This window comes from Lissotriton helveticus, chromosome 1_2, assembly GCF_964261635.1.
Source record: "Lissotriton helveticus chromosome 1_2, aLisHel1.1, whole genome shotgun sequence".
Classification (NCBI taxonomy): Eukaryota; Metazoa; Chordata; class Amphibia; order Caudata; family Salamandridae; genus Lissotriton; species Lissotriton helveticus.
Window position 1 is genome coordinate 343,748,146 of NC_136058.1, and position 24,343 is coordinate 343,772,488.

The window sequence follows — 24,343 nt, forward strand, 5'->3', positions numbered from 1 at the left end:
GCAGTGTGAAAGCCACATTCGATCCCTCAAGCTTTCTTCACCCCCTTCATGAGCTCGCTCGCCACAAACTCAGAAGGATGAGCAAAACAAGCATTTGCAATGCAATAGGCCACGCATTGCTGATAATTTGAGGTATTGGCATCGCAAATAATAATGCAACGCCAATATCTCATACTTTCAGTAAGGCGAGACCTAGTGCATTGCAAATGATTGCATAGTGAGCCAGGAACTAGCATTGTATTTCAAAGTGCAGTACCACAAGCTACTCCGAGAGATCCCTAGTGAGCAAGGCACCAGCATTGTATTTCTCAGTGCAGTACCGCAAGCTGCTCCTAGAGGTCCCTAGTGAGCAATGCACCAGCAATGCAGACCTCTTTTGGTCACATATGGTATTGCACCCTGCAGAAGATATGGTAAATCCACCTTACCCTAATGCATTGCATACAAGACAGTACTACGTGTACACTCACATATCTATGTCCATGTATACAATTAGTAGCTTTGTAATGTGACAAAGTAATTATTACATTAATTTCGGATTAGGTTCTAATCTGTATGGAGCTGATGAAGGGAAATTCATAGACGTCTCATGTAAATGTGAGATGTTCTAGTGAGTGAAGTGACAACTGCCAGCTTAGCTTAGGACCAAGTGTGTGTCTTGCCTGAAGCCTTCTGAGAAAATAGTGCCTTGAGGCTGTAATTAAAACCTAGGGAGTAACGGGGGCGTGGCTTGCGCGCCGCTGTAGCATGGCGGGTCGCGCTTGAGCTCAGAGGCGAGAGTGTCCCGTCGGAGTTTATCCTCCGTTTCCTGAATGCCCCTTCTCAAAGAAACGGCATTTCTTTCTATCGGAACATGAAGGGAGTTGCCTGAAGGCAGTTTCGGCGATTTCTGCAGGCGGCTGCATGTCTTTTTCTATCAAGCTGCTGTGACGCTCGATTCCCGCACGGACGGCCGCCATCTTCCCACTTCTGACGGAGCCGGCATTTCTCCTCAGAGGTGCTGCGGTTGATACATTATTACCGGCTTTGGTGTTTTCCAGGACATTTTCCCAACGGTGTCTGCAGTTGGTAACATTTCTTTCTTTTTTTTACCATTTGTGCTGCTTGGCTGGATATTTTGTTGCCCACGCTCTGCTTTTCTCAGTGCAGGTCTCTGTTACTGGTGTTTTTTGGTTTCCTCACGATATCTTGGCTGTCAGCCCTTGCTATATATGATGCTCTGCTATACACTTTTGGGCCTATCCTTTATATAAGACCGCCATTGTCCTTTATTTAGCGCTCATTAAGCTCAGTGTGCTGTGTTTCACTTTTTTGGTGCAGACTACGCAGTTTCTGTTCTCCTTTTTTCCTCAAGTGGCTGTGTATTTTTTCTTGCTAACTGTTACTTCATGGCAGCAACTATGGGTCGTTCCTCAAATAACAAAGACTCAAAGGATGTTCGCACTTCGCTTAAAAGACTTAAGCCTGTGTCCCCTACGCCTGAGTCTGCTCAGTCAGACACTAACTCCACTCTTGACGCAATATTAACGCGCCTTAATGAAGTACACGATATTGCACAGTCAACAAAGACTAATACGGATTTACTACAAGTTGAGGTGTCTGCTATTAGGAATGATTTCAAAGCCCTTTCTCTTCGTGTGTCGGCCACGGAGTCACGAATCAGTTGTGCAGAGGATAGTATGCAGAAACAATCCAGGTCCCTCAGCCACTTGGAGCGCTCAATGGCGGCATTGCGCAAAGATCTCACTGAGCAGGAGGACCGTAATCGTAGATCCAATCTGCGCATTTTTGGTCTGCCGGAGGATGCAGAGAAATCATCCTCGTCTATGATTGATTTCTTATATCATTGGCTTCCTGACACCTTACAAATCTCATTCCAGAAAGAATTTGAGATAGAAAGAGACCATCGTGTTCCAACGTTTCGTTCTAAGTCGGCAACCCAGCCAAGAGCAATAATTTTTAAGCCATTGCGGCATCAACATACAGAACAAATTCTTTCTCATATGCGGAAAGCTAAAAATGTCGTCTGGGAAGGTCACCGAATTTCAATCTCTCAAGACTTTGCCAGGGATACAGTCATAAGGGGGAAGGGCTTCCTTAATCTTCGGAAACGTCTTTCTGAGATGAACATTCCCTTTTCCTTTTCTGGTCCATCGAAATTCCGCATTACTTACAAGGGTCGTTCCAGAATTTTCGATGAGCCGGCGGATTTAGCTACATTCCTGGACAACCAGATGGAGATACAGATGGAGATTCAAAGAGCGACATCGCAGGATCCTGGTGCCTCGGGCACTTGAACTGTCTCCTTATGTCTCCTTGATGGTGGTTTTCTGTATTCCTATGTTTTCTCATTTTTCTCCTGCTGATCCTAAATTACGTTATTGATCTCTAACTCCGATGCTGGAGTTTTTCCGTTCTGCTTCATGTCTACATTGTCTTCTTTCTGTTTTCCCCTTTCATTAGGTTTCTTCTCTTACATTTATTGTCTGCTTTTCTTTTTACTATTGTCGCTGCTTATTTTTCTATTGTTCTCTCTGTCTTCTATTTCACTTCTCTCTTTAGCATTTCTTCTTTCTATATTCTTTTCTTCTTTCAGAGTCATGTAGTTTACTCTACCTATCTATTCATTTTCTCCTCTTTGTACTCTTCTAATCTGTCTCTATTGCTGGTTTTTAGTCGGTCATTCTTTCAGCTTCATTCTCTGGTCTTCAGCTCTAGTGGTCTATTTTCCATGTTACTATTTATCTCAGTGCAGTTTTTCACTGTTTGATGATTGTCTATTATAATAATTGCCTACTTTCTGATATGTCGCATTTCTTCTCTTTCTTTTTCATTTTCTATTCTCCTATTCTTTTCTTCCTTTCTTTTCCTATTTTTTTCTATGTTTCTGCACTTTCAATTTCAATTACATATCGTTAACTTTATGCAGTTAAAATTGTTCATTACTTGGATGTTTCTTTTTAGGATACACATACTTATCTTTATGGATTTGTCTTTGTTTCATACTTTACCACATTGTTTTTGTTTCAATATCAGACTGCCTGGTATTAATACATAGTATAGGTATGACTCTTGCTATTGATTTATTAAGTTAGTGTAATTGTACGGATTTACTTGTTGCATTGTTCTTCTTTATAATACTATGCTGATATTCGTTTCTATTTTGATTGTTCCCATTTACTATTTTAATGCCATCAGTTAGGTAATTTATTGGGGCTATTGTTGTTGATATCAATTATTATTCCTCCTTGTACGGGTCCCCTACTCGCCTTTCCACGTTCTCCCTAGTATGAATTTGGTCTTTTTCAGACCCCCCCTACTGGTTCTTCTCTCTCTTCTCTCTTTTCTCTTTTCTTCTTTTCTGTCTTTTTTTCTATTTCGGATTCCCCACATGGATTCTCCCTCTTCGTTCCTTATGTTTGCTGGTTGGCTCCTTGTCTTTGTCAGATTGGTTGTTTATTTGTCATTCATGGTGTCTTTTTTTTCTCTCTTTTATGAATTTCCATGTCGGGTTTGAATGTATTATCCCTTAATGTTAAGGGTTTAAATCATCCGGTGAAGCGGTCAAAAATCTTGGATTATTGTAAATCGCTTTCTTCGGACCTGGTCCTTTTTCAAGAGACCAAGGTCTCCACCAGAGAGGCGTTGTTTTTGAAGAAGGAATGGGTTTCTGATGTTTGCTGCTCGGATGCCTCTGGCAAACGGAATGGGGTCATTACATTAATTTCGAAGAATTCAGGTTTATCTATAATTTCTAAACACACAGAAGAGCAGACCAGGTCTATGAGTGGTGTGTGGCTGCAACAGTGACCGAGAGGCACTGGTGGTGAGTGCGTGAGACAGAGGTGTAAAGACTATTAGTCACAGAAAACTCAAAGAATTCCCATCAGACCACCCGTGTGGTGGAGTTTTCGTCATGTGGGAATTACTGAATTGTGACAGCCCAAATTCGATCAAATAGTGTCGATACGGGACAAGTTTATCAAGAGAATATTCTCGATATACATCCATAAGTGATGTGAATGAAAACAGTGCAGTGCTCAAAACATAACAAAAGGTAAAATCAACTACCAGGACTCAAAAAAACATTAAGATAAAAGTCCAAGTGTCAAGAGTTAAAAACACGCCAAGTAGTAAGACTACTTAGTGGCGCTGTGCAGTGTGGTCGACATGTTTCAGCCTAAAGGGCATCTAGCCCGGCTTTCTTCAGGACCTTTGATGAACAATTCTTTAATAAAGGCTACTGCAACTACATGTGAAAAATAAGAAATAACAAGAATGTGCTGATACAAAGTCACATATATATACCAGGAACTTGAATATTTAAACGTCCACTGGAGAGAAAGAACATTGTCTTCTTCCCATCTTTGTGTGGGTGATGGCCTCACCTCACCCGGCAACCGCTCGGGAGTATGAGGCCCCGCTCTATCCGTCGGTGCCCCTGATGTTGAAACGAGCGGCAGTGGAGGTCCACCTCCACATCCATACTCCCGAGCGGTTGCCGGGTGAGGTGAGGCCATCACCCACACAAAGATGGGAAGAAGACAATGTTCTTTCTCTCCAGTGGACGTTTAAATATTCAAGTTCCTGGTATATATATGTGACTTTGTATCAGCACATTCTTGTTATTTCTTATTTTTCACATGTAGTTGCAGTAGCCTTTATTAAAGAATTGTTTATCAAAGGTCCTGAAGACAGCCGGGCTAGATGCCCTTTAGGCTGAAACATGTCGACCACACTGCACAGCGCCACTAAGTAGTCTTACTACTTGGCGTGTTTTTAACTCTTGACACTTGGACTTTTATCTTAATGTTCTTTTGAGTCCTGGTAGTTGATTTTACCTTTTGTTATGTTTTGAGCACTGCACTGTTTTCATTCACATCACTTATGGATGTATATCGAGAATATTCTCTTGATAAACTTGTCCCGTATCGACACTATTTGGTCGAATTTGGGCTGTCACAATTCAGTAATTCCCACATGACGAAAACTCCACCACACGGGTGGTCTGATGGGAATTCTTTGAGTTTTCTGTGACTAATAGTCTTTACACCTCTGTCTCACGCACTCACCACCAGTGCCTCTCGGTCACTGTTGCAGCCACACACCACTCATAGACCTGGTCTGCTCTTCTGTGTGTTTAGTATCTTGATGAAGGGGAGCGAGCAGAAAGGTCATTAAATATTTCCCCTCGACCCTCCACATACCCTTTTGTATTTTTATTATCTATAATTTCTTCTGATCATGATTCTGAAGGTCGTTGGTTGTTAACTAAATTGTCTGATGGACATAATGATCTTTATGTGATGAATATCTATGCCCCTAACACTGATGATCCGTCCTTTTGGAAGTCGATTACTAAAAAATTGAATGATACCCCGCATTCTGGGAATCTTATTGTTGGTGGAGATTTTAATTTACCGATGGATCCCATTTTGGATAGGAATTCGGCTTTTCAGTTTCGTCCTCCAAGAGCCCACAAACAAATGCTTAACATGTGTTCCTTCACTCAGCTTCAAGATATATGGCGTCTTCACAACCCCGCTGGTAGTGACTTTTCTTTCTTTTCTTCACCTCACTCTTCCTTTTCTCGTATTGATTATCTCCTTGTTCATTCTTCTCTTGTTTCGTCCTCCTCTTCTCCGCTTATTCATCCTATTTTGATTTCTGATCATGCTGCGGTTACTTTTACTTTGTCATCCTTTGCTCCTAAGTCACGTGCTCGCTCCTGGAGATTAAATACAGAAGTTTTGCATGATACTACTCAGGTGTCTGCATTCTCGAAGGATATAGATTTTTTTTTTCATGAGAATGAAGGTTCAGTCTCTTCCCCTATCGTCCTCTGGGATTCGTTTGAATGCACTTTTCGTGGTCAGGTTATTAAATGTATGTCCAAACGGAATTCTGCAATTAAACAAGAGCTTACAGCTTTATCAACTGAAATTAAATCCCTGGAAGCCACCTTTAGGCAATCTAAAGATTCCTCCTGTTTACAGTTAATAAAACAACTAAAATACAAATATAATACTATCGTTACCAAAAGAGCCCATATTGGAGTACAAGCGCAGAAATCCAAAAAATTACTGTTAAAAAATCGAGCTGGGAAGATTCTTGCAGCTACATTAAAATTTCAAGATTTCTCATTTCAGTCCTCTCAAATTTCTTCTATTACTGATCACTCGGGATCTAAAAAATTCCAAACTGGGGAAATTCTTGAAGTTTTTCGTGATTTTTATAATAAATTATATACTCCTTCTAACCAATCCTCTTTTGAACAGTGTCAAGACTTTTTAAAATCGGTTCCGGTGCAATCGGTTTCTGAGGTTGATCGTGATTTTTTAAATAGGCCGATTTCCCCTGAGGAAATTGTTACCGCAATAAAAGCTACTCGTTCTGGTAAAGCCCCGGGTCCTGATGGGTACCCTATTTTATTTGATAAAACTTTTCTTTCTGCACCTGTTCCTAAATTGCAATCTGTCTTTGATTCTTTTGTTAAGAATGGCTCTGTCTCTGGTACTGCGGCTGACGCTACTATTGTAGTGATCCCCAAAGAAGGAAAGGATCATTCGGATCCCAAAAACTTCCATCCTATTTCTCTTCTCAACATGGAAGCTAAGATTTTTGCTAAAATACTAGCCAAAAGATTGGAATCCTTTATTCCTCATCTTGTTCATCCCTCTCAAACTGGTTTTGTGAAAGGTCGTCTTGCGCGCGATAATATACGCACTTTTTGTCATATTCTTGGTTCAGCTAAACGGTCTCAACTCCCGGCGGCGGCCTTAGCCCTTGATGCTGAGAAGGCCTTTGACAAGGTCTCTTGGCCTTTCCTTCGTGCTGTCTTGTATTCACACAACCTTGGCGACTCCTTCATTAATATGGTAATGTCCTTATATTCTCAACCTAGAGCTAACATTAGAGTTAATGGTGCTACGTCGTCATGTTTTAATCTTCGTCAGGGCACTAGACAAGGTTGCCTTTTATCTCCGCTTTTGTTCTTGTTATCTATTGATCCTCTTCTCAGACTGATTGAGTTACACCCAGACATTAAAGGTTTTTCTTTTGGGCTTCACTGTATTAAAACCGCTGCCTACGCAGATGATGTTCTTATTTTTTCAGACGATATCGCCTTGGCAATTCCTGCTATTTCCAATATCATCTCCCTCTTCTCAAAGGTTTCAGGTTATACCTTAAATAAAGATAAGACGGAAATGTTCCCTTTGAATGTTTACTGTTTCCCTTCTCATATGGGCTCTGCGGGTTTTAAATGGCAGTCTACACATTTAAAATACTTAGGTATTTATTTCTGTTCTACCTTACATGCCACTGCTGCCTATAACGAATCTCAGACTATTCTTAAAGTGCGTCGTCTTTTGGACACTTGGTCCCCGAAACATATTTCCTGGTGGGGCCGCCTCCAGACTCTTAAAATGATGATCACACCCATTATTAATTTCGTTTCATCCATGCTTCCGGTTAAGTTATCAGATTCCTTTTTTTCTGAACATGACGTTTTGACCTCTAAATTTCTGTGGAATGACAAACGTGCTAGAATTGCCTACAAATTTTTGCGACGGCCTTGTGATATGGGAGGCTGCAATTTTCCTGATTGGGAAAAGTACCAAACTGCTTTTTTGGCTTCTCAAGGTGCTTTATGGTTCTCTCCTCCACCTATTCATGTCCCATCTTGGTTATTAATAGAACAGGAATTAGCATCTCCTTTGCCGATTGCATCTTTTTGCACCACATCTACTTTACATATCCTGTTTTCTCGTTCTATAATTCTTGATACAATTGCTGCGGTCCGGAGAATAGACAAGAAAGTGGCACTCCCATTACATAAAACAAGGTGGTCGTCTATCTGGCGAAATTCTAAAATCAAACTCAATATTACTTCCACCCTCATGTCCTATTGGGCGACTAAAGGGATTTCCCTTGTTAAACATCTTTATGGTGCTAATGATGAGCCTTTACCCTTTTCCACCTTGGCTCACAAGCACTCCTTAACTAACCTAGATTTTTATACTTTTCTTAAAATTAAAGTGGCACTTGCTAAGCTACGTCTTCATCCTACCTCTTCTACCATTTCTCTTTTCCATATCTGGACTAAATCTGGTCACGTAGCTTCCAAAATTTATCATTTTTTGTCATATGTTTCGCTACCCACACATACGGTTGCTCAACAAAAATGGTTACACCATTTTGACCATGGAGTTACGGATCATATTTCCTCAGATACTTGGCAATTGCTTGGTAAACTTTCTCTTCACAATAAAATCGCCCCATCATTAATGCAATCTAAGTTTTTCTCGGTCAACCTCCTTCATTGGACGCCTGTTCGTCTACATTCGCTCAATCTCAAAAATGACAATTTATGCTGGAGCTGTGGATTATTGAAGGGCGACTTTCAGCATATGTTTTTTGAATGTTCCCTTCTTCAGCCTTTTTGGAACCTCGTTCATAAACATCTCTCTCTCATCCTTGGTATTGAGTTCCAACTCTCTTTTCCCTTAATTTTATTGGGTCCATTGGCTGCCCCTGCTCCTCTCCCCTTAGACCCAATGGAATTGCAGTTGATGGATCTCCTTTTGACTGTTGCGGTGAAAGTCATTCTTATGGAATGGAAATCCTTTTCCTCGGTTTCCTATCATACATGGTGGGCTTGGGTCTCTTTTTTGCGCAGTGCTCACACCTCGGTTGATCGAGCTCACCTTTCTCCATCTATCTCTAGTGGGGTTTGGAGAGCTTTAGATGAGTATATGGATTTGTCATCAAAGGGGTTGGTCGCTCAGTTTCCTTTTGAGGTGTCTTTTTGATTGGCGTCTTGGGTTGTGCGTGTTGGGTTTGTCCGGTGGGAATCCTTCTTTTTTCTTCTTCTTCTTTTTCTTTCCTGTTTTCTGTCCCCTTCCATCTTTTCTCTCGCTCTCGCTTTCTTTCTTCTTTCTTTCATTCTATATCCTTCCTTGTTCCCCGATTATACCAACTGATAGTGATACATTTGTTTATTGCTTTGTTGTTAGCCTTTCCTAATTAGTTCCTTTATTTATAATAGGCTAATTTTACTTCAGAATGCATTCACTATGCTTCCACTTCAATTTTAGCCTCTGACGGCTTGTTTATCTTGCCTCAATTGTATCATTTTTATCATATTATGTACTTTTATTCTTTGTCACTTCTTTATGGAATAAAATGCTTTGAAATAAAAAATAAAAAAACCTAGGGAGTAACAACACATGCAATAGGGGTGTCCTCATGGGAGGTAACAAGAAGAGACAAGTTGGTATTAAGGAAGGATTATTAAGCCTTGTGACCAATGAAAAGCCACCATTTACAAAGGACAAGGAAAGACGCCTATTAAAGAGATGGGCGGGGAGTGGCCGGAGGTTAATGCCCATATCCTGAATACAGCATTTCTTGAAGAGACAGCCCAAGCGCTGCATAGTCGAGACCTAAAAAGTGGCTCCCATCTTTCCAGGACACCTTTGACGAGAGATGACGGGAGCCCAGATAGAGGGATCAACAGCTAACTTAAATTGGAATGCTGGTCAACACTAAACAAAGATATTGGCACCCGCTTTAGGCACAATTTATACACTCAACTCACCACCCAGCCAAAGAAAAGTAAGGCTGCGACTATCAGCCCCCTAAGAAAGCTCAAATCCAGCAAGGCCACTAGGGTGTGCGCCCGTTTAGCATATGGAATCTCTCCTCATGAATTTTCCTCTGTGAGCAGCCTTTTAGACTGCCCAGTAAGGGGTCTCAGAAGACAGCAGCAAAGACAAAAGTAAGAGCAAGACTGCTGCAATGCCCAGTGCGTAGTTTCCACATCTTGCAGCAACACAGGCCAGAATGAGTAGCGCTAGGAGCAGCATCGAGTTAAGTCAGGCTGAACCTTGGAGCAGTCCAAGCCACAATAGAGCTAAGGAGAGGGGGGTAATGGTCTACTTGAAGAAAATGAACAGGGACTCAAACTCTGTGGGGCGCACCGAGCAGCTGGGCTCTTAAAAACCCTACCAACACCCATACAGATGGCAGTAAGGCCTTAAGAGGGGGGCAGTCACTCCTGGGGAAGAAAAAGACCCAGCTCCTGTCCAAATTTTGGGGATGCCAATTGGACAATCACTGAATTATCCGCAACTACAACTGATTCCCACCCAGGGCTTTAAGTGGGATGAAAGAAATGTGGGGGTCTCTCAAAGGGGCGTGGCCAATGTAATTAAGGGCGTATCTTAAAAACACCTAAACTAAAAAATCTGTGCTTAGCATAGTGTGCTGCCCGACCTGTATTTTGCTGTTTCTGTCATTGCATTTAGATATTTGACACGACAAGTAACATCATACCTACAAAAAGTCACTACTATTGGCTTTGTCAATGGTTGTTAGTTGTATAAGATAAATATGCAGCAACTATGGCTTGTATATAATATTGAAAAATAATCAACTTAAAGCCCTGGTGATACCACAACAATGTTGCTGCTCCTGCGTTTAAAAAAGAGAAGGGAAATCCAGAGAGAAAATTACTCTCTCTAAAGGATTTCCCTTCCCGCTACAACGCTCACCTGGCAGGACGTCATTCCTTAACTTCTCCACTAGTGAGAAGTGAGCAGTGTGAGCAGCGCACATCGATGGGCCGCTGTTGCTGCAGTCTGGAAAAAATTGGACCGCCTGTGCCAGGGCACAAAACAGAGCCAGACAGAGTCCCGTTTCGAGGCCTCCTCAAAACAAGCATTGGCATAGCCAACAGGTCCCGCCTTTGGGACCTTCTGAGGGCCTCATTTAGGAGGCTGTGCGTCACTTTTACGCCGCCGGTGCGTCACTTTTTGTGACGCACCAGTGGGGTAAAAAATGCCCCTTGTTGCGCCATATTTACAAAGTGACGCATCTAAGTAGATGCGTCACTTTATAAACCCCTGCGCCACATTATACCTGCGCCAGGTATAATGTATGCAGGGGGGGCGTATTGACGAAATAAAGGGTTATAGAAGTGACGCAGTGAAATCTATGAGATTTTACTGCGCCACTTCTAAGACACAAATGCGTCAATTTCTTACGCCTGCCTCACAGCAGGTGTAAGATGGACACAGGCCCTTTCACACGGGGCTTGCCCCATGTGAAAGTACACCCTGCCAGAGTTGCGTCACTTTTGTGACACACTCCAGCAATGCGTCACTTTTGCGCCATACAGATAGGTCAGAAATACTGACGTATCTGTAACTCCTTTCGACATGATGCGTCATATTATAAATATGACGCATCCAGCATGTCGCAAGGAGGGCGCAATGAAAAGTGACGCATCGCTGTTTTCACGCAGGGATACATCACTTTTCATAAATGAGGCCCTAAGTGTTTAGCCATGCAACAGTTGATGTTGTTGCACCAAGCATATTGTGCTGCATAACTAAATACTTCTAAGGTCCCACAAGCGAGACCATTTGGCTATGCCAATGGTTGTTCCCCTGAGCTACCGGAAAAGAGGTAAATCTCCGACACCCACTGACTCCCTCCCCTTTCACCTGGAATAAAAAAATCAAGGGACTAAAATACGACACGAGCACCTGGGATTCTGCGCGTGCCCCGCCACGGTAGTTAAATATTCTCTCTCTTCCGGTGGTGCTTTAACCCCTTCTGCGCTCTTGACGAGCTCAGCTCATCATGAGGTTTACCTGTCGTGCGCTCATGATGAGCTGAGCTCGTCATGAACCGCGGGGTTTTAAAAACTTCAGTGCGCAGCGGGAAAACCTGCCGCGCGCATGTGGTTAAAGTCAGACGCCCAAACAATATCAATGCTAAATACTTGAGTGGTATAATGACCAAGCTTCGTGCACGAATTTGTGCAGTGTTAAGGTATTTTTGTTTGTATGAAGACCAACGTGACCTGTGTACCAGAGCCCTAGAGTAACATCATGACACGTACAACATGAAAAACGTGTTTCATTCATTTATGTGTTGCCTTTACTGGACGTATCGAGTGAAACGTCCCTACATTTAAAATAAAGTGAAACACAATTGCAAGCAGATAACATCACCAAATAGCAATTTATAAATAAAAAGGGTCTGTAAATCCGCGCTACAATCTCAAAAGAAACGCAGACGTTAAGTCTATGCATCAGTTATAAAAGCTCCTTAAAAATTAAATTTTCATAAAATTAACATTAAATCCACATCAGCATGCATGGCAAATGAGTAACCAAAATTTGAAAAATCAGGCTCCCACATTTTATTTACTACCGTTTTGTTGGTTTAAAATATACCGGACAAGAATAAGCATTGATAAAATTCACTCTAAGAAGAAAAAAACTATATTTAAGCAAAAGTAAGATTTTTAAAACAGCCATCAGGTACTGACTAAATTAACACAGTCATTGAGTTTTAACAGTATAGACACATCGCAGGAAATGTCAAAAATGTCCAGCGCCAAAGGAAACGCCAAACAGCAGGCAAAAAAAGCATACGTATTAAAAAAACGGTTTCCTACTTTGCTATTTTATGGCAAGACCAGAGGCTCCTATTATGCTTTCTTATCTTGCATTTATTATCACAGCAGCCAAGATAAGTGCAAAACTACATTTCCCAGGGGCCAAGGTAAAGAAACTGGCCAATGGGAACGCAAGAAAAACGAGACCTCAAAACCAATCAACACATAGCTGCAAAATCGTCCCTGTAACAAAATCGGCCGAAAACCGGCCCTGGCAAAGAGCTTGGCGGCACCCCCAACACCCCGCGGTCCAAGGCTTACCTGGGGGGGGTGCATTGACTCTCTCTCTCTCTCTCCCCCGCTTGTCGGACGTCCTACTGGGTGGCCCCAATGAAGTTACAACTCCGTTGTTAGGCGACGCTGCAACCGGACGGGTTACGGCGCTGCCTTCTCCGTCGTTGACGATCTTGGGCAGATTCCTCTCGGTGAACAATTATCACAATCCCTTTCACCTTGCAGCTGTCTTACCTTCAAGAAATCTTTTAGTACATTGCGGCTCTGGCCGGCGGCGGTGATCTTTACTCACAGCCTCAGTTACAATGACGGCTCGGGCCACAAACAGCAATACAGCAGCGCGGATGATGTTTCACTCTGCCGGGGCAATGCGATCATGGAACACCTCTTAACAGTACCACGGACCACACAGCAGTCTTCCAGAAATCCTGTAGCACATTGAGGCTCGGGCCGGCGGCGGTGATTCTTACTCACAGCCTCATTCACGATGACGGCTCAGGCCACAAACAGCAATACAGCAGCTTGGATGATGTTTCACCCTGCGGGGGCAATGCGATCAAGGGGCACCTCGTAAGCAGTACCACGGACCCCACGGCAGTCTCAGGCGTGCAAGAGCACCACGCACTAAGCGTTGCTGAGACATAATTTTTATGTTCCTGAGTTTCCACAGCAGGAGACCAGCTCTCCTTGGGCCCTTAGAGACGTGCTACTTCAGGACACAGCACACAGCAAAGTCCATACAGGCAGGGGGACACAGAACACAGCAAAGTCCCTTGTCCTCTCCTTAGTCAAACCATCCATCTGCAGGCCAGCCCCAGAACACACAGCAAGGGCAGTCCTTCTCATCAGTCTCTTCAGCTGTTCTTCTTTGGTAGAGGTTCCACTTGTTATGGTATGGTATGGTAAATGGAATTTATCAAGCGCACGTTCACCTACGGTATCTTGGCGCTAGGATGGGCAAGCTATCTAAGCCTGGACTGGAGAACTCAATTAAATGCAGACGAGAAGAGCCAGGTTTTCAAGGATTTTCTAAAATGAGCGTGAGAGGGGAGAAGACGCAGTGCAAGGGGGAGGGAGTTCCAAAAAAGAGGGGCCTGTGAGGAAAACCGCAATCCTCCATGCTTTTTCCGCCTAAAGGAGCACGGAATGAGGAGATTGTGAGTGGATGAACGAAGGTCGCGCTGAGGAACATGTCGATGTAAAAGGGAAAAAATGAAAACGGGTCCCTGAAAGGAAAGAGCTTTGTGAATCAGGCAGCTAAGTTTGAAAAGGCTGCGCTGGGCCACTGGGAGCCAATGAAGGCTATTTAACAGGGGCTTCGTGTGAGTGGATTTAGGCAATCCATAGACCAACCTGGCTGCCTGGTTCTGACCAAGTTGGAGACCTTTCACTTGATATGCTGGGATACCCACGAATAGCGAGTTCGCATAGTCAATTCGCGAAATGACCAATCCCAGGGTGACCTGAACAAGAGCTTCGTGGGTGAGGAATCTGCTGATTTTCCGTATGCGACGCAGATGATAGAAGCAAGTGGAAACCACAGTCTTAATTTGTGCCCTAATTGAAAGATCTTTGGAGATAGTAACCCCTAAGCTCCTGACAGTGTCAACCGGAGATGGAGAGGGACCAAGTGAGCAAGGCCAGAAGAGCGAACTCCAGGGACTGTCGTGGGGACCAGTGAGAACTAACTCCGTTTTGTCGGGATTGAGTTTGAGTTGATTATGATTCATCCAGGAGCTTATAAAATTCATTACAGAGTGGACATGTTGTATAGAAGACGGAGAAGAATCAATACTGAAGATGATCTGAAGGTCATCCGCGTAGTTGAAAATGGTGACCGATTTCTGTTGAAGCTCCGAGATGAGGGGGCGAATACAAAGATTAAAAAGAAGTGGTGAGAGCGAGGAGCCCTGCGGGACTCCACAGGTAAGATGTCTTTTCACTGAGGAGAAAGGTGGAAGTGACACGGCTTGGGTACGATCCTGAAGAAAGGAGGCGATCCACTTCAGTGGTAGCCCCTGGATGCCGGCGTGCTCGACACGTTCAAGTAAGATGGAATGGTCAACCGTGTCGAACGCCGCCGACAAATCCAGGAGCACCAAAGCCTGAGAGATGTTCAGATCCGCCCCCCTTCTTAACTCCTCGTGAACGGCCAAGGCGATAGACTCGGTGGAATGCTGGGGTCTGAAGCCGGCCTGATGGGGGTCAAGGAAGTGAGAGGATTCAATAAAGCTGCTCAAGCAACTACCCACATAGGCTTCCAAGACTTTACCCAAGTAGGGAAGGAGGGAAATTGGACGAAAGTTGGAAGGTATGTCGGGATCTGACCCAGCTTTTTTCCACTTGAGCACAAAGCAGGTTCAATCCTTTTTCAGTTTGGATTGCAGTCTTGAGTTCAGGTGTTTCAGCTCACACACTTATACCCCTAAATGCCTTTGAAGTCTTTGTGTTCAGGGGACTCTGACCCCAGTCCAAACCAGACCTGGGTGTCTTCCTGCCAGTGCACGCCCTCTTCCTTTGATAGTACAGGTCTGGGCCGCCAGATGCTCAGCAGGAGGTGGAGACATCCTTTTGTGGCAGCAACATAGCCCTCTTCACATCCAGGGGGCTAGTCATCCCCCCACATCAAATGCAGTCCAGACTGTTGTTGTCTCACCTTCCCCTCCCTGTGGACAGGACACTTCCCAGACCCTGTCACATCCAAACCCAGATGGTGAATACACAAACAGGCAGAGGCACACAGGATTGTTTAAGACAAGAAACCAGCCGCTTTCAAAAATGTGGTTTTTAAGGACACAATTTAAAAACCATCTTCACAAAAAGATGTGGTATTAAATTCTGAGGTCAGGCATCTTAAACTCTATCTCTCCATCTTATGCCAATGGGAAGATATGCTGAAAACATGGGACACAGCATTCCCCATTCTGTCCTATGGGCAAGATGGCCTTGCAACAGTGAAAAACGAATTTGAGCATGTTAGCGCCATGTCCATTCCATCAGCGCGCGCTGCTTATAGGTCGTGCGACCTGGCCATGACTAGTATGTCATTCAGCGGTATATTTGGTTGTCACTGGATGAGTCCGCGCAGCAATTTACTGCGTATCCCTTCGGGTGAGATGTGCTCTGATTTCTTCGGCCGCTCTCTCATCCACCAGGTGCATGCTGGATAGTTCCCTCAGCCTTGAGTGGAAAGTGTCTATTGATTTCCCCTCTCTTTGCTTAGCTTGCCTGGCTTGCCTCAACTTCAACCTCTCAAAGTCCGGGTTCAGTTGAGGGTCAAAATGTCCATTGAGTGCGGCTATAGCTGTGTTGTAGTCGTTCGGGGGTTCAACATCTGGGAGGTGTTTGAAGAGCAGGTACACCTCTTCCCCGGCATAATGGAGCAGGAGCGATCTCTTGACGGCTCCGTCTGTTTCCCTGGTTGCGATAAAGTAATTTTCAAGACGTGCAAGCCACGTCTTCCATCTTGGGGACACGGTGATGTGGTCGGCTGCCTCACTCAATGGTGTTAGTACTCCTGTGGGGGGAGTTGTGGGGTCGTGCGAGCTGGCACCTGGTTGTCGTCTGGGTTGGTGGCTTCGCTCAGCATGGTGCAGGAGATGCTGGGTACCTTGTTTTAGCTGTGCTGCTTCTTGGGCTAGTTAGGAGTGCTTCTTCCTTGCGCATAGGCGTTACTCCAGTTGTTACCTGTTAAGGATCGGTGCAGGCCTTGTGCCACTTGAAGTGTGGGCAGCCGGTCATGTGGCTGTTTTCTACTGGTGGCCGCTTCTGCATGCACCAGAGCTTGTTCGTGCATCTGTAGCGGCTGGCATTTTATTCCAGGTGATGTGGGGTTTTTGGCGAACCCACCGTGCTTTCTCGGGGGCGGCGGGCGTCGTCTTAGAGCTTCCGCGGCCTTGCCACCATCAACCAGGCGTCCTAGGGCAGGCATTCAGGCCGGTGCATAAATTGGTTGTGTCCCTTTCTTTTCCTATTTTTCTTTTTTGTACTCTTTCCACATGCAGTGCTGTGGGGGTCGGAGCTTGGATCCGGCTCCGCCCCTCGTCGCCAATGTGGTGCTGTGAATAGGGCCCAATAGTGCTGAGCTGCCAGCCGCGGCAGAACAGAATACCCACGATGGGTTCCACAGCGGTATTCGTACAAGCGCCTTTAGACCCTTGCGGGAGAGTAGTGCGCTATACAAGTATCAATTTACATTTACTACTACAGTGACTGATGCCCAGTGACTGCTTCCAGTTCTGCTTTGTTTTGTGAAATGGCTGTTGTCTTGTCATCCCCATCTGTGTGGATTTACTATAAATGAAATGTTTCTTCTTTACTCTTTACTCTTTCAAAACTATTCATTGACTGCACCGGGAAGAATTAAATTTATCAAGAAGACTAATGTCAATGGGCCCATGTATACCAGGATGGCCGAGTGGTTAAGGCGTTGGACTTAAGATCCAATGGACATGTGTCCGCGTGGGTTCGAACCCCACTTCTGGTAGAGATTTTATCGTTTCCAAGTATAAATATTACATAATTACCTTGTTGTTTCTCTTTCTCCACGCCACCATCATAAACATAGGTGGTTTTCTATTTGTCTCTGAAATGATCACTTTTTGGTTATTTAAGTGTTTTTGTTCGTGCGGATTCAAAGCGCAGCGCCCTCTGGTGTCTGTGGGCGACGAACGCCTTCAAGATCAGGTTTCTTTTCTAGAACTTAAAACAGGTTATATCTATATTGGTGACGCTGAAAAGAGCCGCTGCTCTCTGCTTCCGGTTCGAGCTCGTGGGGTAAAATGCGCAGAGCATGGGGCACACCGGAAGCTTTCATGGGGTTGTCACAACCTGACCTCAGAGATCGCAGTCATGCTTTGTGATATTTCTCATTTTCTCAACAGGGAGTTTCATTTGGCAGCCAGAGCCCGGCTTCAGGCAAACGTTCACTATGTGGCGGTTAAAAAACCAAGAGGTAACAATGTTGTAGTGTGTGCTTTAAACGTTGTTACAGATTGGAAACACCTCTCTAAATCAAAACAGCACGCTATCAAACATTCCATGAAAAACAATCATAAATGAACATTTTTTTTATTAAAGGCTACAAAGTTTTAAGTCAAATATCCGGAGAAAGACTTTAAGAGTGAAAGAACTTAACAAGTCCTCCTCGATAAATCTGCTAAGTGGTTATGTCAGCAACAGCTATCCACAGCATATATATATTTACAGCACATTTCTTAAGAGCTGAGGGGCTTATTTGCAAGCCCCTGGTGCGTGACTTGTAACATAGAAAAAAGTGACATACCCGTGGCGCAAGAGGATTGTAAATAAACCCCTGTGTCTTTTAATTCGAAACATTACTATTCCTCTAAGTCGATTCACATGTATGGCCCTTTTGTAATAATTTATTAATTTGTTGTCACTACGCACAGGTAAGTAGAACATATCCTACAATGTTCACAAAGAAAAAAATAGATGAATGGACATGTGCACGTTCAAAAGAAAGTTAAAAATCAATTTAAAGAGGGAAAAATTATCTTGCGCCAGCCGGGAATCGAACCCGGGTCGCAAGAATGGGAATCTTGCATGATACCACTACACTACTGGCGCGGCTACTCAATGGTGCATGAAAGATGAATATGAGACCTGCAGGAAGGACAGGTTGTGACCGTTCATCTTTGATGGTGATAACTATAAGCACTCTCCAATCCTTATAGACGTCTTTCTCCCCTTAAGAAGTAAAACATTGTTCTGGGTTCAACAGTTTTGTCTCCTGGGACGTCAGCAGGTATTTCACTCACTTGTTTCTGTGCTCAGTTCCGTGTTTATTTTATGTTATTTCCTCATCCCTTCTTCGTGTTTCATGGAGAAGTCAGGGGGTCCTTCCCTCATCTACAACAATGTGACATTGACTCACCTTCCCGTTACTAAGAAAGGAGATGAGATAACCTCTCAATGAATAAACTCTGGACTGGATTCATCAAAGAGTACTCAAACCTGCTATATTTATTGGGGCAGATCTACAAGAAAGTGTCGCAGCGCGGCACCTCAAGCCCTTTGGCTGCGCCACGCTACAGCACTTTCAGAGCACAGAAATGTGACATATCTACACCGATATGTCGCATTCCTGTGCTCTCCCCTGCGCTGGCGCAGAAACAGCTCCCATGCGCTGGCGCAGGCACCCTTGCACCATGGTGCAAGGATGCCTGTGCCATGGGAAGATTGTTTTTGTGCAGGAAGGGGCACCTTCCTGCACAAAAGCAATCACTGCAGGCATTTTCATCTTTCAATGTGTGCTGTAGAATGCAGCACGCATTGAAAGAGGGAAAAACGAGGAGAAATGTAAAAAATGTCTCCTCATTGCGCCTGGCTACGGTGGCGTATCAAACTGAAGCATTTCCAGGTTTACGATTTCTCATAAATCTGGAAATGCCTCAGTGGACATGGGTGTTGCGTGGGAACACCCACAGCAACACCCATATCCAGCCCCTAACATGCAAAGTGTGGCATGAACAGGGGCGATATTTACAAGCACAGGTTAAGTCACGCAGGCTAACTTTACCTGTGCTTGTAAATATCCCTTAGCAGGCTGCGCCCCCGGTGCGACATGCAACGTGATGCACCGGCGGCGCATGGGGCTTGTAAATCAGCCCCTTTGTCTTTTTGTAGCTAAAAAGACAGGAGCACCTGAGACAAAACTGCCACAGCGGATTCATCCCACACTGGGCAAAAGTCCTAAACAAGCATTGGAAATGCAATAGGTCTCGCAATAGAATAGTTAGACATTTTTCTTTTTGCAAATGGAAGAGTGGCGTTGCGTGGATGAGTGGCGTTGCGTGGATGAGTGGCGTTGCGTGGATGAGTGGCGTGTGTGAGTGGCGTTGCGTGTGTGAGTGGCGTTGCGTGTGTGAGTGGCGTTGCGTATGTGAGTGGCGTAGCGTGTGTGAGTGGCGTTGCGTGTGTGAGTGGCATTGCGTGTGTGAGTGGCGTTGCGTGTGTGAGTGGCGTTGCGTGTGTGAAGGATTGGTAGTGCGGGCACTGCTGCTTGGGGTATCTGCGAGATTTGTGTAAGTAAATGGAGAGGGGGGAGAGAGTTGTAAGCGAGAGTGAAAGAGGCAGAATCGTTGAGAGGAAAAGAAAGTGCGAATCTGTAAGCTGAGAGATGTGGCATAACAGAAGGATTGGTAGTGCGGGCACTGCTGCTTGGGGTATCTGCGAGATTTGTGTAAGTAAATGGAGAGGGGGAGAGAGTTGGAAGAGAGAGTGAAAGAGGCAGAAACGTGGAGAGTAAAAGAAAGAGCGAAGGAATCTGTAAGCTGAGAGATGTGGCATAACAGAAGGATTGGTAGTGCGGGCACTGCTGCTTGGGGTATCTGCGAGATTTGTGTAATTAAATGGAGAGGGGGGAGAGAGTTGGAAGAGAGAGTGAAAGAGGCAGAAACGTGGAGAGTAAAAGAAAGAGCGAAGGAATATGTAAGCTGAGAGATGTGGCATAACAGAAGGCTTGGTAGTGCGGGCACTGCTGCTTGTGGTATCTGCGAGATTTGTGTAAGTAAATGGAGAGGGGGGAGAGAGTTGTAAGAGAAAGTGACAGAGGCAGAAACGTTGAGAGGAAAAGAAAGTGCGAATCTGTAAGCTGGGAGATGTGGCATAACAGAAGGATTGGTAGTGCGGGCACTGCTGCTTGGGGTATCTGCGAGATTTGTGTAAGTAAATGGAGAGGGGGGAGAGAGTTGGAAGAGAGAGTGAAAGAGGCAGAAACGTGGAGAGTAAAAGAAAGAGCGAAGGAATCTGTAAGCTGAGAGATGTGGCATAACAGAAGGATTGGTAGTGCGGGCACTGCTGCTTGGGGTATCTGCGAGATTTGTGTAAGTAAATGGAGAGGGAGGAGAGAGTTGGAAGAGAGAGTGAAAGAGGCAGAAACGTGGAGAGTAAAAGAAAGAGCGAAGGAATATGTAAGCTGAGAGATGTGGCATAACAGAAGGATTGGTAGTGCGGGCACTGCTGCTTGGGGTATCTGCGAGATTTGTGTAAGTAAATGGAGAGGGGGGAGAGAGTTGGAAGAGAGAGTGAAAGAGGCAGAAACGTGGAGAGTAAAAGAAAGAGCGAAGGAATCTGTAAGCTGAGAGATGTGGCATAACAGAAGGATTGGTAGTGCGGGCACTGCTGCTTGGGGTATCTGCGAGATTTGTGTAAGTAAATGGAGAGGGGGGAGAGAGTTGTAAGAGAGAGTGACAGAGGCAGAAACGTTGAGAGGAAAAGAAAGTGCGAATCTGTAAGCTGAGAGATGTGGCATAACAGAAGGATTGGTAGTGCGGGCACTGCTGCTTGGGGTATCTGCGAGATTTGTGTAAGTAAATGGAGAGGGGGGAGAGAGTTGGAAGAGAGAGTGAAAGAGGCAGAAACGTGGAGAGTAAAAGAAAGAGCGAAGGAATATGTAAGCTGAGAGATGTGGCATAACAGAAGGATTGGTAGTGCGGGCACTGCTGCTTGGGGTATCTGCGAGATTTGTGTAAGTAAATGGAGAGGGGGGAGAGAGTTGGAAGAGAGAGTGAAAGAGGCAGAAACGTGGAGAGTAAAAGAAAGAGCGAAGGAATCTGTAAGCTGAGAGATGTGGCATAACAGAAGGATTGGTAGTGCGGGCACTGCTGCTTAGGGTTTCTGCGAGATTTGTGTAAGTAAATGGAGAGGGGGGAGAGAGTTGGAAGAGAGAGTGAAAGAGGCAGAAACGTGGAGAGTAAAAGAAAGAGCGAAGGAATATGTAAGCTGAGAGATGTGGCATAACAGAAGGATTGGTAGTGCGGGCACTGCTGCTTGGGGTATCTGCGAGATTTGTGTAAGTAAATGGAGAGGGGGGAGAGAGTTGGAAGAGAGAGTGAAAGAGGCAGAAACGTGGAGAGTAAAAGAAAGAGCGAAGGAATATGTAAGCTGAGAGATGTGGCATAACAGAAGGCTTGGTAGTGCGGGCACTGCTGCTTGTGGTATCTGCGAGATTTGTGTAAGTAAATGGAGAGGGGGGAGAGAGTTGTAAGAGAGAGTGAAAGAGGCAGAAACGTTGAGAGGAAAAGAAAGTGCGAATCTGTAAGCTGGGAGATGTGGCATAACAGAAGGATTGGTAGTGCGGGCACTGCTGCTTGGGGTATCTGCGAGATTTGTGTAAGTAAATGGAGAGGGGGGAGAGAGTTGGAAGAGAGAGTGAAAGAGGCAGAAACGTGGAGAGTAAAAGAAAGAGCGAAGGAATCTGTAAGCTGAGAGATGTGGCCTAACAGAAGGATTGGTAGTGCGGGCACTGCTGCTTGGGGTATCTGCGAGATTTGTGTAAGTAAATGGAGAGGGGGAGAGAGTTGGAAGAGAGAGTGAAAGAGGCAGAAACGTGGAGAGTAAAAGAAAGAGCGAAGGAATATGTAAGCTGAGAGATGTGGCATAACAGAAGGATTGGTAGTGCGGGCACTGCTGCTTGGGGTATCTGCGAGATTTGTGTAAGTAAATGGAGAGGGGGGAGAGAGTTGGAAGAGAGAGTGAAAGAGGCAGAAACGTGGAGAGTAAAAGAAAGAGCGAAGGAATCTGTAAGCTGAGAGATGTGGCATAACAGAAGGATTGGTAGTGCGGGCACTGCTGCTTGGGGTATCTGCGAGATTTGTGTAAGTAAATGGAGAGGGGGGAGAGAGTTGGAAGAGAGAGTGAAAGAGGCAGAAACGTGGAGAGTAAAAGAAAGAGCGAAGGAATCTGTAAGCTGAGAGATGTGGCATAACAGAAGGATTGGTAGTGCGGGCACTGCTGCTTGGGGTATCTGCGAGATTTGTGTAAGTAAATGGAGAGGGGGGAGAGAGTTGGAAGAGAGAGTGAAAGAGGCAGAAACGTGGAGAGTAAAAGAAAGAGCGAAGGAATATGTAAGCTGAGAGATGTGGCATAACAGAAGGATTGGTAGTGCGGGCACTGCTGCTTGGGGTATCTGCGAGATTTGCGTAAGTAAATGGAGAGGGGGGAGAGAGTTGGAAGAGAGAGTGAAAGAGGCAGAAACGTGGAGAGTAAATGAAAGTGCAAAGGAATCTGTAAACTGAGAGATGTGGCATAACAGAAGGATTGGTAGTGCGGGCACTGCTGCTTGGGGTATCTGCGAGATTTGTGTAAGTAAATGGAGAGGGGGGAGAGAGTTGTAAGAGAGAGTGAAAGAGGCAGAATCGTTGAGAGGAAAAGAAAGTGCGAATCTGTAAGCTGAGAGATGTGGCATAACAGAAGGATTGGTAGTGCGGGCACTGCTGCTTGGGGTATCTGCGAGATTTGTGTAAGTAAATGGAGCGGGAGGAGAGAGTTGGAAGAAAGAGTGAAAGAGGCAGAAACGTGGAGAGTAAAAGAAAGAGCGAAGGAATCTGTAAGCTGAGAGATGTGGCATAACAGAAGGATTGGTAGTGCGGGCACTGCTGCTTGGGGTATCTGCGAGATTTGTGTAAGTAAATGGAGAGGGGGGAGAGAGTTGGAAGAGAGAGTGAAAGAGGCAGAAACGTGGAGAGTAAAAGAAAGAGCGAAGGAATATGTAAGCTGAGAGATGTGGCATAACAGAAGGATTGGTAGTGCGGGCACTGCTGCTTAGGGTTTCTGCGAGATTTGTGTAAGTAAATGGAGAGGGGGAGAGAGTTGGAAGAGAGAGTGAAAGAGGCAGAAACGTGGAGAGTAAAAGAAAGAGCGAAGGAATATGTAAGCTGAGAGATGTGGCATAACAGAAGGATTGGTAGTGCGGGCACTGCTGCTTGGGGTATCTGCGAGATTTGTGTAAGTAAATGGAGAGGGGGAGAGAGTTGGAAGAGAGAGTGAAAGAGGCAGAAACGTGGAGAGTAAAAGAAAGAGCGAATGAATCTGTAAGCTGAGAGATGTGGCATAACAGAAGGATTGGTAGTGCGGGCACTGCTGCTTGGGGTATCTGCGAGATTTGTGTAAGTAAATGGAGAGGGGGGAGAGAGTTGGAAGAGAGAGTGAAAGAGGCAGAAACGTGGAGAGTAAAAGAAAGAGCGAAGGAATATGTAAGCTGAGAGATGTGGCATAACAGAAGGCTTGGTAGTGCGGGCACTGCTGCTTGTGGTATCTGCGAGATTTGTGTAAGTAAATGGAGAGGGGGAGAGAGTTGTAAGAGAGAGTGAAAGAGGCAGAAACGTTAAGAGGAAAAGAAAGTGCGAATCTGTAAGCTGGGAGATGTGGCATAACAGAAGGATTGGTAGTGCGGGCACTGCTGCTTGGGGTATCTGCGAGATTTGTGTAAGTAAATGGAGAGGGGGGAGAGAGTTAGAAGAGAGAGTGAAAGAGGCAGAAACGTGGAGAGTAAAAGAAAGAGCGAAGGAATCTGTAAGCTGAGAGATGTGGCATAACAGAAGGATTGGTAGTGCGGGCACTGCTGCTTGGGGTATCTGCGAGATTTGTGTAAGTAAATGGAGAGGGGGGAGAGAGTTGGAAGAGAGAGTGAAAGAGGCAGAAACGTGGAGAGTAAAAGAAAGAGCGAATGAATATGTAAGCTGAGAGATGTGGCATAACAGAAGGATTGGTAGTGCGGGCACTGCTGCTTGGGGTATCTGCGAGATTTGTGTAAGTAAATGGAGAGGGGGGAGGGAGTTGGAAGAGAGAGTGAAAGAGGCAGAAACGTGGAGAGTACAAGAAAGAGCGAAGGAA

At 45.0% G+C, this 24,343-nt stretch overlaps 2 non-coding genes across 2 annotated transcripts; one reads left to right on the forward strand and one right to left on the reverse strand.

Moving 5' to 3' along the window:
• Window positions 1–17,109: 17,109 nt before the first annotated feature.
• TRNAL-UAA (transfer RNA leucine (anticodon UAA)) lies at window positions 17,110–17,192 on the forward strand. The gene has a single exon. It is a non-coding gene; the product is annotated as a tRNA-Leu (tRNA).
• A 1,032-nt stretch (window positions 17,193–18,224) lies between these two features.
• TRNAG-CCC (transfer RNA glycine (anticodon CCC)) lies at window positions 18,225–18,295 on the reverse strand. The gene has a single exon. It is a non-coding gene; the product is annotated as a tRNA-Gly (tRNA).
• Between the last annotated feature and the right edge of the window lie 6,048 nt (window positions 18,296–24,343).